Raw genomic sequence first — 14,776 nt, 5'->3', positions numbered from 1 at the left:
TCTGCTCAGAGGTGCCTGTGACACCTAAGGAGAAAACAAAGGTGAAAAAGTGTTATGGGCTGCATTCAATTCTATGAAGTATTTCCAAAAAATACATCAGGATAGAATTTTCTTTTTTTTACTGGTACATAAAAAAAACCCTTTATCCCCCATGCAACCTCCTGTCTCATAGAAAGCCGCCAAAAGGGAAGAAGGGCTTTGCAGAGCATCTCTCAGATGTGCCCTACCTCTGCCATGCGCTCTGAGTGCAGTCCTGATGATCCTGGATTAGAGAATTCCCCCAGGGAAGATGTCTCAGACCCTCCCCTCATCCCTCCCCTCCCTGAGCTTCACCCAGCACTCCCTGGGGAGTTCCCAGGGGTTTGCCTTTGGGACACAGCGTGTGGAGCAGTCACCTGAAGCCAGAGGGGGAGACTGCAGATTCTCTGGGTGGATTTCACCGTATTTTAAAATACTCAGTTTTTAAACTTTTACTTTGGCTGGGAGTGACAAATTCCTAAATTTGTATAGGGCTGCTGTTCTGCCTCTTTCTGGTAAACTTCAAAAATACCGAGTCAGATATTCCAAAGACTGAAACAGCTTTTTTTTCCCCCAAAGAACCTCTTACTGCAATTTTGTCCCTCTCCAGTGTGGAAGAGGAGCTATCAGGAACTTCTGTTGCCAACAGCACTGTGGAAAACTGTTGATTTAGGCTGTGCTGAGGTTTGCTCTGCAGCTCAATAATTCACAAGTGTCCAAATGAGCTCTGCATTGACAGCATTATTGGTGCCCCTGCTAATCCTACAAAACACACCAAACTACAGAGCAGCATTTTGATTAAATTCCTCAACTTTCCATGATCCTAGACACTGTTTTATGCATGACCTTGAATGCACATAACCAGAAATTTTCAATTCACAGAGACCTTCTCTTTGCAAAATATGGTAAGTGCATCAGGAGCGGATGTCTAAGTAACAGCATCCAAAATTTAATCAAAGATTGCCTTGGACAACTGCAGAAAGTCAGGCTCTCCCTCAGCGAGATAACTTGCCAGAATACTCATTGCAGAGGTTGCCAGAGAGGTGACTGAATACACAAGCTGAAATTACTTCCCTGGGCTTTCCTTTGTTCCACAGAGGTGCTAAAGTTTTTAATATTACTGTTTATTATAGACGTCTTTTTAGTCCGCAGCAGCTCGGGTCAGCTGTGGTGGATCCCAGGGCTGGGACCTCCAGTGGTGCTGAGGAGAAAACATCCCCTTAAACTCCCTGAGAAAAGGGTATCAAAGATTCCCACAACCCCAGAGCAGGGAGAAAATTGCACAGACAGTGCCATGGGGAGCAAGGAGTGGGGCTCTTTCCCCAGAAAAAACACGGGCCCTGGGGGAGATTTATGAGGAGGTCACTGCCACCAGCACAAGCACCAGCTTTTCCACATAAAATAATGAAGGAAATGTAATTGTTTAACCAGCTACAGTTAAGCCATGGCAGCCCAGGTGAACACCCTGGGTGCCACACTGAGCTCTGCCCCACGGCTGGTCCAGCCAGCACCTCCCTAAAACCAGCAGATCCAATTTTTCCATCTCCAGGACAATGGGGCCTCAAAACACCAAGCTTAGTCTGGAAGGTGTTAGCAAATCCAAGGGAATTTGAATTTCTTTATGAGCTCCTCAACACATAAAATCACTCATGCTCTGCAAGAAGCTGGTCTGCTCATCTGGCACGGAACTCCCGCAGGTTCAGCGTGCTAAAGCCGTTTGGAACAATAAGCTGGAATGCAACAGTTTGTGTTGCAAAACCTCGGATTATCTTCAATATTTACATCTGCTGGCCCCAAATCTCCTCTCTGCACCCCTTTTCCCAGGCTCTGTCCCTGGCAGGAGCTGAGCACACAACAGCACTGATGTGCAGGGCCAGGCAGCTGCCAAAGCACGGCAGCGCGCAGTGACCCGGAGCATCGGAGCAGGCAAAACTTCCAGCCAGCAGGCATCACCAGGAGCAGCAACCTGGAGGGACAGGGAGCATGCAACTGTGCTCTTTTCTCAGTTATTCGGGGATGTTTCATCCACTTCTTTATTAGTATTCCACCCTAAACACATATTGAAGCAACTGGATGCTAAGAAAGGATGGACTTAACAGAGCATTCATTTTTTTTTTAATATTTTTTTCGTCCTCAGCACCCAGGCTGTTTCAAATTAAAGAGAATCTGGCTTCAGGAGTCGGTGCTATTTTAATCATTCCAATGTGTCCAGTACAGGAGATGAACTCAAAAGGTGAATATTAAAAGTAGTTGTGGAATTCAGTCATTTCACGAATGAACACATAATAGCCAAAGGCAAAACCGGAAGGCAACTTCACTTCCAATCAGTGTTTTCATTTTATTGAAACCAGATTGGAATTCCTGGAAAGAAGCCTACATATCACATCTTTAATACTAATTTTCATATACTCCAGTAAAACTGTCAGGGTGAATCAGTTGTTGAAGAAAGCTTCCTGTATAATTTACAGATGTACCTCCCTGTAGCCTGCGATTTCGTCCTGAATTAGAAATGTGGTTTTGATCACGCTCACAGATTTCCTCTCACCTGTGCAGGTTTGCCTCTGCTCTAATTTGATTATTAAAGTGGGATGTTTTATGGCAAAGCTGGTGATAAAAGTGAGCCAGCTGCTGTGTGCCATCCAGGGGTTACTAACGTGCTGCTCTACATCCCCACATTCTCCTGGCAGAGGAGCTGCACGTCTGAGCACAGACACACAACCCCAAATCCACCTTCTCAACACCGGGAAACCAAACCACGCCGCCTATTTGATGCAAACACCTCCCGAAAAACCATCAAAAGATCAATAAGTGGCATTTCCAACGGGAGATAACTACAACCCTTGGATGGTGGTGGCTGTAAGAGCCTTTCCTCCTAAGCCCCACCATCAGTGTTTGAAGCGGGGGCCAGCGGGGCTGGGTGGCCACCAGCCACAGAGGCCGCTCCGTTTTGCACTGATAGCTGCTCTTTTTGTTTCCCCACCAGCTGCCAGGCTGCCAAATCCTCCTGCCAAATCCCTTCCCTGCAAGCTCGCAGAAGAAAGGAGGGTGAGAGCACTCGGGAGTCCTCCCCCCTCCCCGTGTGTTAATTCCCCCAGTGCAGCATTATTCCCGCTGGGAAGGAGGGATGGGGTCAGCAGTGGGATGTGGGGTTGTTGTAGGGCTACTCCAGCTTTAGGAAGTGTCAGCACTTCCATTAAAGCTCCATTAATCTGGGGTTTGTAACTCATCTCTGAAAATTTGCTCAGGCTGCAGGAACTTGGCAAACAAGGAGTGTGTTGTGGGATTTTTGTTGTTATCCACCCTCAGTTGTTAAACAATCCATGGTTTGGCTGCTTTTTAAGCATCTTTTGACATGCATATAAAATGTTTATTAGTTTTAGACATTTTTGTCTTGTAAAATTCAAAATTATCTTCATTATTAAAAAATGAAATTTAAGGAAGCTGGAGGGCATATCCAGAGACTTTGACACAAATCCTGAAGAGGCCACATGTATAAATAGGAGTTTCCTTGTCTCAGACCTGTCTCCACCCATGTGCTTCACAAAACCAGGGCTCTGCACTGGCACAGGGAAAATTCCTTGGGAAAAGTGAGGCAGCACCAGGTGAGCTGATCAAGCCATGGACAGGAGGTGGTGGTGCATCCCAACCTGCTCCACAACTGGGAAAAGAGCCCACTGATCCCCTCCCCATATTCCAGCATCACAGCATCCAGCCACAGGTGATGAAAAACTCTGAGCAGAGCATTGAAGTGTGGTATTAAATATTGCAGTCTGTACTTACAACAATCTAATTGTGGGGGAGGGAGGAGGGAAAGGGCAGGAAAATAGCTGGGGAAGCAGTGGTTAATCAGCCAAATATCACATACAATGTGTTCCTTCAGCCAAAACCTCAATTTGGCTTTTTTGGGGTGAAATATGCAGTGTTCTCACACTGGGAGTGGGGGTAGTAGTGCCCTGGCATCCAACTCCCAGCACCTCAAAACAACATCCCCACCACAAAATAAACCAGAATATACACAATCCAACTTCTCTTTGTATCTGAGTTTCTGTCAGTGCCATCTATTTCAATCCCTGGTGCTTTTTGTTTTTTTTCCCAAAATATAGGGAGATTTTCTTCCTTTCAGTATTAAAAAAATTGCTTTAAAAATGCAGCAGCACAAGTAGGTTAATGCATGAGCCTCTCACCTCCAGAGATGTGGTTTCAAAGTTTGTTTGGGTTGTCACATCACAGGCTCAGGGCTCCCTGACATGTCTGGATGCAGCCATTCCATCCCTGGGATGAAGGGATGAGTTATCACAGGGCAAGGCTGCAGCACAATGCAAGAAACTGGGTTAGGAATTACATAAACTTGGAATTTCCGAATTAGATCCATCTCTTTCCCCAGCTAACAGCTAAATCCAGCAGCATCCATGTATTTAAAGTATGTAGAAGTTGGGTGGAGGTGCTGTTTGCTTGACACCCTGATGGGGCTGGGATTTTAAAAACACATATTGAGGTCTGTTCAGTCAGCACAGCGTGTAAACACACCCCAAGCTTCGAGGCTATGCTTAAAAAGTTTTGATATCTGATATATTTTAAATATTTCTTGTACATGTTGCATAATTAATTCCGAAAGGTGATGTTTCTGAGGATGCTGAGGCCCAGAGTGGTGCCTACACCTGGAGTTTGGGGTGCTGTGGAAGAAACTCTCCAAGCACCAGGGGTGCGTCACTGCACTCCAAGCCAATACCAATATTCCATAAATCCCTCTGGAGCTCTTCCCTGCAGTGTGGGATAAAAGTCCCAGTAGGTATCCAGCACTCCCAATGGAATGGGGAAAAAGGAAAAAAAAAAAAAGGGAGATATTGTTTATTTCTGTTGTGACAGAAGAAAACCAAGGATTTTTAGCATCCCCAGACAATTATCAGGCTTGTCTCTCATTGCCTGGCTCTGCCTTTTCCCAAACCCAGACTTACAGCTTGATCCCAAGGGATTGCTTCCTCTGGAGTCCTCCAGACATTCTTCTAGAGTTATTCCTTGAAAAGTCCAACCCAAACCCTAGTTTTCCTACTCATGCTTTTAATTAAAATATATTTTAATATAGTATCTAGCCTGCATCATACACATCCCTATTCTGCATTACTGCCATCCCTCTGAACAGCTCTTCCTCAGGATTTTCAGACCTGCATGAGTGGAAAATTGGTCTTCCCAGCACGTCTTTTTTTCCAGCTTGCAGCAACATCAGCTTTGATCTGTTCTCAGTGAATGGATAGAAAGTAAAATTTAAACTACAGTTCATGAGCAAAAACCTTATCAAACCCAATTCCTTCAAAAGGCACAGACCTGGAAATTTTCCTTAAACAGGGAAAAGGGTAAATACTAATTTAAATGTCTTAAATGCAACTGGAAGTATTTGGTTTTCCAAATTTCCCGTTGTAATCTGTGAGATTTCTCTGTATTTGGTCTCTTTTCATACTTTTCCTTCTTCTCCCACTGCAGATCCCATCACTTCCCAACAGCCCTGGGTGGGTGGATGGTCCCTCCAACCTCCTTGGAAAACTCTTTCCTTTTTGGTTTTGCTGAACTATGTACCAGATCAAAAAAGGTCACAACTGCATTTCAAAAGATGAAGATGTTTTTATCTCTGTCTGCCTTAAAATTTACACAAAGTGATGTGAAACTTTTGAACTTTTTTCTGTGTGTGATGCTGAGTTACCAGTGACCAGCCCACAGTCCCTGGGGAAGGCAGGGGCATCTCCAGCAGCAGTCCAAGGATATTGGATAAGCACAGCCCTAAATACCTTCTGAAGTGACCAGAATAAAAGAGAAAACAAGAATATTTCTGTGTAATAATATGGAAAATATAGAAAACCTCAGAAGTTCAACACAACTCTCTCCTCCACAAGCATTCACATCAGTGCTTCCTTTAGCATTTTTGTTTCATCAAATCACAAAAAAGGAACCCATATCCAGGAGGGACCAAGAAACACCTTGAGAAGTGAGAGTCCAAGATTCCATTTGAGCATCAAAGCTCATAAAAGTGTTAAAAGGATGGGTCCTGGGAAGCATTTTCTTTTGTAGTGCTTGGGCATAAAGCACAGATAAGGCTTGGGATCCTAAAGTACAAACTGAGGACTCCCCTTTCCTGGCAGAGCACCAAACCAGCAGATCTGTGACTTCCAGCATCATTTCATCGCTGTGGAAACCTGGATTCCACCAGATGAGGCTTCCTGCTGAAATAGTTGTCATTTTCTTGGAGGCTCTGGAAGCAGAACCAAAAGCCTCTTCAGTGTGGAAGGGTGGATTGGGGAAGGTGGGGAAAGAATAACTCTTAAAAAAAGAAAAGCATGAAAATCATACAGGATTTTCTTAGTTAAAACCATGTTCCAAGTCCAGAGTCAGATTTTCTTACCTGAATTTTGGAGAAGGAGCAACTCCCATTCCTTCTGCTTTCCTGGGAGACAGAGAGGACTCTGGTCGAGGAGTGGATGTTGGTGCTGCATTTTTGCCAGGATGTGGCAGGGAATGCCCCCCTGCCCCAGCCCAGCTCCAGCCTTCGCTCAGGAGGTGATTCTTCATTCACCAGGGAAGTGTCACCGGAGGACATCAAGTGCCTTCCCCAGGGAGTGATGTGGAGGACTCTTCCCAGCAGGAAGTTGGGATGAAGGGATGTGCATGAGCCCAACAGCATCTCCCAGCTGGTCACACTTGCAGGATTCCTTTTTTTTTTAAGGACTGAGAAGCTTTGGCAGCCAGCAGTGCCCATAAAATCCCTGTTACACAGGACAGGGAGCCAGGAAGGACGCGCTGCCACCTTCACTGTGCCCTTCAGTGTAAATTACAAACCTCAAGAGTTGCTTCTTCAAATTCCAACCGTTTTTTCTCCCTTCATTTTGATTTCCAGTGCCTCAAACAAACAAGCCTGGGGCTGGCAGCGAGCATTGTGCCTTTTGGAGCAGGATGAGGAAAGCCTTTGTCCTGGCTCTGGAGGGCAGCCAGAGCAGAGGCCTCTGCATGGAAAGACATGTGCCTGGAGAAGGCAATATTTTGTCATATTTTCTCCCTTTTGGTTAGTGTCCAATATCACATCTCAGGTCACCTGGCGCAGACAATTAAAAAGAAAATCCCACAAACACTTGGAATAGTTGCAGAAGGCCAGAAAGGAAAATACAGGGAGGAGGGGGGGGTGGGGCAGAAATCAATTTTCTGAAAATAAAACCTCTCTAAAAAAGCATTTCCAAACAGCCAGCACTGAGCACTGTGAATAAAATTATCAGACCCAATAAATATTTTATGCTGCCATTCTAATTGCCAAAAAAGAAAGTTAATTTATGAAGCAAAGTTTCTTTTTTTTTTTTTAACTTTATTTTAAAACCCTTAACATCATGACTGAATGCCTAATACGAACTCGATAAATTTTTAATAGCTTTCTTTGGGGGGGAAAAAAAAATAAAAAATAAAGTAATTCAAAGCTGAACTTGAGCAGGAGACCACAGGGAAGTGTCTAATCTTTAGTCGGACGCCTGGCACAGCCCCGCTCCGGCCGGTGCCAGCATTGCATTCTGACAGAACAAGTGTTGCATGAGATGTGAAGGATGACTCCGGTCTGCCGAAAAACCCTGGAGCAGGTGTTCCTCATCCTCATTTGCAATGGAGCATGGCCCCTGGCTCAGTGAGCTGGAGCAAATGCGCTGGCAGGCCCCATCATGTACCTGCGTGCTGAGATGCACTAATGATAATGGATGCAGGCCTATTAACCAGCCCATTTGTAATGGCACACAAGGCTGATTGCTCGGGGAGTGAGTCAGCGCCTTTCCAAGGGGAGCGGAGCATGCCGGGAACCCATGATCCTCCGAGCATCCCTTCTGCTCGCCTGGGTCTACAGCTCTGTTAGTCTTTATTTAATGATACAAATGAATACATGATCTGCTACATGATTATACACCAAGATAAGGCGCTGTGGGCAGCGCTCGGGCCGCGGATCGGCGCCGGGTTTGAGCGGTTTTGAGCGGTTCCCTGGTTGGGCTAGGCTTAATCTGAGAAGCACCAACTCCATGGAAGAGTCAAGGGTCCAACAAGCACGCCTAAGCCTTGGGATTTACAGAAAGCTGCTGCTGATCTTTGAGTGAATTTTTTGGCGCATCTAGGGAAAAACATTCTGCTCGGCTTCTACCCTTCACTGCCTGGCTTTCCTTGGGAGGGGAAATCCTCCAAGAATAACCTTTTAAAACACACACCAGAGCTTAATCGAGGTTTGTGCTGTTCCTAAATAACTCCTCTGATGCGTTTTATACAAACAACTCTTGCTGAAAGCCCGTTCCCTGTTTGTGGAATAATGAGGGCGCTCAGAATGGACGCTCCTGTAAAAAGCACTCATTAATAAATAGATCACATTACTTGTAGGTACTCGATTCCAGGGCCAGCTTAGTTAAACAGGCCCTGTTGGGCCAGAATATTGCAATCAGCAGAATACACTGTAATTATTATTGTAAACTCTAGGCCTGGATTTGCTGTGTTCTTGGCAAAGCCCAATAAGCTGCTTACGCTGCCGGTGCTGCGGCAGCTCTTTGGATTCCTCTGCAAAATGTGCAAAAGGGCTCTTTTGTTACATTTTTTTGCAAAATAGGTGGTTTGGTTGCCAATCTAGTCTAGCAGGCAAATCTCTCCAATTATTTTCCTTAATAAAATGCCCAGCAGACAACACATGGAAATTTATGAGAAAGATCAGCTCTTACCTGAAGTTGTAACAACCACTTTGTATAAGTGCAGCTCCCTGTGCAATGCTTCACAATTCAAGCTGTGTAAGCAGAAAAAAACAAAGAAAAAAAGACAATTTGTGCACATAAATTCCTTCATCAAAATTACCTGGCACATTCTGATGGCTTTACACCACTCCAATAACACAGACAACTAGAAATAAAGCTTAAAAGTTGATTTAATTAATTATTTGAGTATCATTATATCTAAAAGCAATTATATCCTGTCAGCCAGATTGGATCTAACATTCCTAATTTTTTTCTGCTTTTCCCCCGGCAGTCAAAGATTTGAGTTTGAATGACCATTCAGCCAAAAAAAACTAAAAACCCCATCTAATATAAAAGAGGAAGGAAAAATGTCACTAAATCATTATTATTCACACATCACACATTCACTGTAGTCAGGTAAAGGCCACAAATAAATGTCCACATAGATATAAACAAAAGAAAAATTATATTATGGAAAATTTGGCCTGCTGACCCAGTTAATATCCTATAGAGTTCATAAAGAATGTGAGAAGAATGAAGGACTTGGCTATTAAATAAAACATCCCGATATTCCTGGTTTTCTGCATAAAATTTTGCTGTTCTGATTTTGCCTTCGCTCAACTTGCTGCTCTAAAAACTAGACTTGGCAACCCAATCCCCCACCCCCAAGTCCTCACAACCCCCTTTGCTGGCAGCCATCAAAGGGGCTGGAATTTCTCTATATGTATTGTACAGTATATTTCAAAGGAATTTTTCTGCCATGCACAGTATATCAATACTCAATGTGGGAGTAATTTAACTTCTTAATTTATTGCAGCAGTAACAGCATTTTCAAACTGGTCATAAAATATTCTTGTACTCTTCTAATCTGGGTTTTCAATGTTCTATAATGGGAATTCTATGAATAATATTGGGAAGTGAGAGATATTTTATACGGTATCTCTAAGGGAACAGTGTTATTGCATAAAAGTTAGGTGACATGGGAGAGACTGATAGAGGTGGTGTTTAAAAAAAATTTACCCTTCAGGATTTGTCACATGAATAATAATGATTTAGTGACATTTTTCCTTCCTAAAAATCAAATCTGCTCCAAGATAGGGTTACAAAAATATGTTCTAATTATGGATGGCTCTGAAGCATAGAGAGCAAACACAGCAAGTATCAGCTATCTAATGGCCATTGTGAACGAGCCAAATACCCTCTCCTGTCCATTTTTTAATATATTCTGATTATTTTTGGTATCTTGCTATTATTAAGGTCCCAGTGAGATCAAGGTCCTGCTGTAGGACATGCCTCAAAAACAACAGGCACCTGCTGGAAGGATCTGCACTCACCACCCACTGCAGGGAGAAGAGTGGAGAGGGGAGGAGAGAGGGGAGAAAGGAGAGAAGAGAGGGGAAAGAGGTGAGAGGAGAGAAAGAATCACTCCTTCTTTCCCAGGCAGGGCTGGAGCTGGATTTCCCCAGACCCTAAAGGAGGGTCTGCAATGATCCAGGCACAAAATCTCTCAAGTCTCAACCCATGCTGCCTTTTAGGAAGCAAGATGAAGATGTTTTCCAGCCACGGGATGGAATATTAGAGGTGTCTTTCCAGGGAGGGCTGTGTGGATGCTCAGAGGTCCTGGCACTGCAGTGCTGCAGCACTTCCAGCAGTGCTTGGCTTCCCTGGAGGCTGTTTTTTGAATTTCCTTCCAAGGATTTTTGTCCTCTGATACTCCCTTGAGGTCAACAGCAGCCTGTCTCACACCTTTTTTGATTGGCACACAATTTTGTTTTGACTGCAAAGAGAACTTTGTCCTTGCCCTAAATCAATGTTCAGCCCCGAGCTTTCCCACTTTGCAGAGGCAGGGTGGGCAATGCTCCAGAGGGCTGGGGGCTGGCACTGCCTCCTCTCCCCATCCATACCCACTGCCAGGAGCCCCAGCCTCGAGGCAGCACCCTGAGCTCCACCACCCTGCACACCCAGACCCCAGTTTTTCCACAAAAGCTTTGTTTCCTTGCGTTCCTGGAGCAGCAGGTTTCCTGTTATTGTGCTTTCTGTTCTTCAGCACTCCTGGTGAAATTTATTGTTGTAAAGCGCCCTGAGCGCACTGGCAGGGAAAGACAATTACCCAGCATTTCCAGTCTCAGAGAAGTGTAATTGTGATCTATCTGTGTGCAACTTTCCAACACAGTCCTGTGGGCTGGGTCTCATCTTTTCAATTCCACACGGTTGTCTTGATGCCCCCTGTCCTGTTATCCCTGCAGGTGGGGGCTCTGTCCAGGCTCCTGCACTGCAAAATAACTTTTCCATGGTCAGACACAAGTCAGGGACTTGGGACTGAGGCACAAAGTTCAACAGAGGAACCTCTATAATCAGTATTTCTACTCATTTGAGTATTATTCAATTCACATAATTTAAAAAAGAGCTTTTCCTGAACCTTGTCTTTGGTGTAAAATTAGAGGATTCTGAACCCAAAGCATGAAAAACTCAACAACACAGCAAACCAGTCCCTGTCCAGTTTTCCTGTGCCGTAATTTTTTGGATAGAGACCCAAGATGAGCCAAACCCAGCAAGGTCAGGCTGTCAGGGCAGAGCCACCACCCCAGGGCACATCACTCTCAAAGCCACATGAGGGGACTGTGTGTTTGGAACCAGCCAGCCGGAGCAGACTGTTCTGGTCAGCCCCTCAGCAGCTTTCCTGGTCTGTACCACCAGCTCTAAAATCAGGGATGAACCAGCAGCTCCTTCCCAGCTTACCCTGATGGTAGAAGAAGCAATTTTTGGGATTTTAATGAAGCATGGAGCTCAGGGAATGAGCATTTCCAGGGCAGACAATGTGGCTTTCTAAGGCCTCAAAATATCACTGCATGAAATGCTGTCCCAAAACACATCATTTCCTCCCCTTTTGTGTTTTTATTTACTGCCATTTGGGCATTTATTGGGAACTGAAGCACACAGTTTAGTGATGGAGTTGGCAGTGCTGGGATAACAGCTGGACTCAGTGATCTTAGAGGGCTTCTCCAACCTAAACCATTCTCTGGTTCCAGGATTAAACACAGTTGCACAAGGAATCCATGGGATTTGCCATCCTGGACTGGTCCAAAGGTCCACCCCAGCTCCCAGAGACCACACCCAGGGAGGGCTGGAAGATGTGGAGGAGGGAGCAAGGTTCCTACAGCTGTGCTCTCAGTTCCTGGAGGTTTGAGTAACAAACTCAAAACTGGTAACTTTTGGCCCAGCTCTTAGTGCCAACATTTTCTTGTGCCCTGTCCACACACAGGAGCCACCTTTGACCCTCCTTGTAGCCTCCTTCTTTACCTGCAGGTGTAAAGATCCTATATATTCTTTTCAAAACATTTTCCTTAGTATTTCTTCATATAATCCATCTTTTTTTCCCCTTTGACACTGCTGCTGAGCCCTGACTGCACACAAGTGCCTGTATACAAATGCCCAAGACCAGGCTTGACTATCCCTAAGCTGATCCCTTCATTCCCTATAACCATTAATTATTTTACACAAGAAATGCCAAGCAGCTGGAAGCTTGGGAAGAATCAGTTATGAGCTGACTTGAGAAGGATACAGAACGGATGCAAAGGGCAGGTGGCAGAAATCCCACATATTTTCACCATCACAGAGCTTCACATCAATCCAGTATTTTTTTGCAAGACCCAAAGCACCCCTGCTGCTTGGTCTGAGACATGAAGGATCTCGTGTCTGCTTTTATGTGTGTTAGCCCTGCTGAATTCTCCTAACTGTGAGCACAGCTGGGCTTTAGTTCCCTCTAAAGCTGACCAAAGGCAGCAGGATTTCCAGCATCACATCCATGGCTTTGCTTGTGTGCTCACCCAGACTTGTACACGCACACATATGGAAATTTTTCCACCAAGAAAAAAAAAAACTTTCCAGGTAAAAAGAAGCCTCTGAGGTTACCAACAGTGCAGGTTAATTGACATTTTTTCAGTGTCACTGCTTGTGCCTTCTGGTATAGATAAGGCTGAGAGGAATAATAATTTCCCTGCTTGGCTACCCATTTCCAGAGCTGATGGTCAGTGGCAAAACATCTGGAGCCCAGTGAGAGCTCCCATGAAAAATTAAGAAAACTCCAGAATTCTAAGAGTTTCAGTAATACGTTTCAAACAACATTTCAAGCTCAAATAAATTACTTTTCGGACAAAGCAAAACAAAAACACTTCAGCAAGACAAAAACATTTTCCTGGACTATGTCCAAGCTTTGCATTTGCCAAAATTTGAAGTTATGCCCGAGGGAGAGCAGAGTACCTTTGGCACATCTGCTGAAATGAGGAGAAGTGTGTCTCTGGCTATGGTGAAGGAGGAGGAATGTAGCAACTTAAGCCTGCTTTTTGGGGTCAGGAAACACAGAAGAAGTGATGAAAAACAGCCCAAAGCAAGAGGAGAACGATTTAGTTTCTCTTCCATGAGGCCGCCTCAGCGGCTCAAAGGAGGGGGGAGGAAGGAAAAGAGGGGAAAGCTGGAAAAAAATAAAAAAAATGAATAAAAACTGAGGGTGGCTTGGCTGGTGCATTTGGGGCTCGTTTTTTTTCTCCCTTTCCCATCTGCAATGGCTTTTGTAGAGATATCAAAATCAAGAAGAGAGAAATCAGATCAAAGAGCAGCTTCGCTGGTAGCAGAAAAACCATTGGCACCTCTCCTTAGGTAGACCAAGGACCACACGATTCCTCGCTATTGTTAAGGCAGGATTTTCCTTGAAGTCCAGCTAATCCATTAAGGGAGCAGCCTAGCAGGGGCAATGGGCCAAGACCCAACGCTCTGAGGGCTCTGCAACAGCTCTGCGAAAGCAACTCGAACAAACACCGTGCGGGTTGGTGTCTTATCCCGCCGCACAAGACAAAGGATTAACGCGCTTATCTGGGAGCAGCAAGTGAGCCCCGCGCCGGCGCCGCCGCACAGCCGCTTACAGGCATCGCTTAGCGGGCAGCAAGGAGGAAAAAAAGGAGGGAAAAAAAAAATAAATCAATCAGCAGAAACCCTGGGGAGCTTGGGAGAGGGAGATTTCGAGGCTCTCCGGCTTGGCGTGGCGTGGAGGGCTGGGGCGCGGCGAGGGTGGCGAGGGGAGCTGGGTAGGCGAGCGCCAGCGGGGCCCCTGGTTCATGAACCTGTCGCTCTAAAAGCCTGTTTGTGCTTAGCCAGTCTGCTGGAAGCACATCTGCTAATCTCCACTAAAGAGAAAAATGGTGTAGGGAGTATGTGGATGTCTTCTCCGCCTCGCTCGGGAAGCCGAGGACCAAGGGCACGAAAATTCTGCTTGGGGGAGGAAACAAGGTGAGCAAGTCCTGAAAGTACTGGGAGAAGCTGACAGGAAATCACAAGTGTTTTCTGTTCTCAGCACAGGTAGAGAGAGAGGGGGAAAACACCCCAGTCATGCTCAGCATCATTATTTGTGCCCCTTTCATACCTTCCAAGGGGTGCCACAAGCCTGGGCCTCAGCGGCAGGGAAACACTCAGGCACTTTCATGCCTCACCTCCTAGCCCTGACACCGGCACCTGGCACTGGACAAGATGTATTTTGACAGCCTGACAAAAGCCTTTCTCAGGGAGGATGTGATGGCAAAAGCACAGAAGGGAGAGCATTTGCACCCATTTTCCAGATGCTCCGAGCCAGTAGAAAAAGCCAGGCAAGAGCAGCTCCTGCAGACACCCAGGTGGGGCTGCAAGGACAGAACACATCCTGTCCTGCTCCAGAAACACCCAGGGCAGCTGCTGACACGGTTCCTGGACAAAATGTTTTTGACAAGTGAATAATTTCATGTTACATTGACCCCAGGACTTGAATGATAACCAAAAGACCCTAAAAAAGTTCAAATGAACAGCATGGAGGCTGAAGTAGTAAAGCAAAATTTATGGGGGAAAAAAATAGTGCCTGCAGTCTGGGATCACAATTATTTGTTATTATGGGTGGTTTTAAAGAAATTTCCTGACAAGGATTTGAGGTAGGTAGCAGCCATTACAAGAGGGCAAGGGAACAAGCAACACTCATCTCTTTCTCTGCTTGCCTTGATAAATTCACTTAGGAA

The sequence above is a fragment of the Pseudopodoces humilis genome, chromosome 9, assembly GCF_049639895.1.
Source record: "Pseudopodoces humilis isolate 2021_Gansu_Grassland_sample_001 chromosome 9, ASM4963989v1, whole genome shotgun sequence".
Classification (NCBI taxonomy): domain Eukaryota; kingdom Metazoa; phylum Chordata; class Aves; order Passeriformes; family Paridae; genus Pseudopodoces; species Pseudopodoces humilis.
The sequence above is the reverse complement of the archived record's forward strand: the minus strand, read 5'-3'. Positions refer to the sequence as shown.